Source organism: Penaeus monodon, chromosome 27, assembly GCF_015228065.2.
Source record: "Penaeus monodon isolate SGIC_2016 chromosome 27, NSTDA_Pmon_1, whole genome shotgun sequence".
Lineage (NCBI taxonomy): Eukaryota > Metazoa > Arthropoda > Malacostraca > Decapoda > Penaeidae > Penaeus > Penaeus monodon.
The window spans coordinates 23400078-23400338 of record NC_051412.1 but is presented as its reverse complement, the minus strand read 5'-3'; positions in this window follow the sequence as shown (position 1 = coordinate 23400338).

Here is a 261-nt window from a genome sequence, read left to right as displayed (position 1 = left end):
GGAAGAAATCGAACGGGTTTGTCGCCTTCTCACTTTCCATCAAAGGCAGAATCGACAACCCCAAAGAGCCGATTTGGGGGAACAACTTGACGCCCCAAAAAATAAAACGAAAAATTCCGTAGAAATGATGATGCAACACACACGTACACAAAAAAAAGAGAAAATAATAACGATGGCAGATATGAGAAGATGATGACTCTATGTACAGTGATGAATTCCCGAAGACGACCGGGCTTTGGTAGCAGGGCACGGATGCTCTCT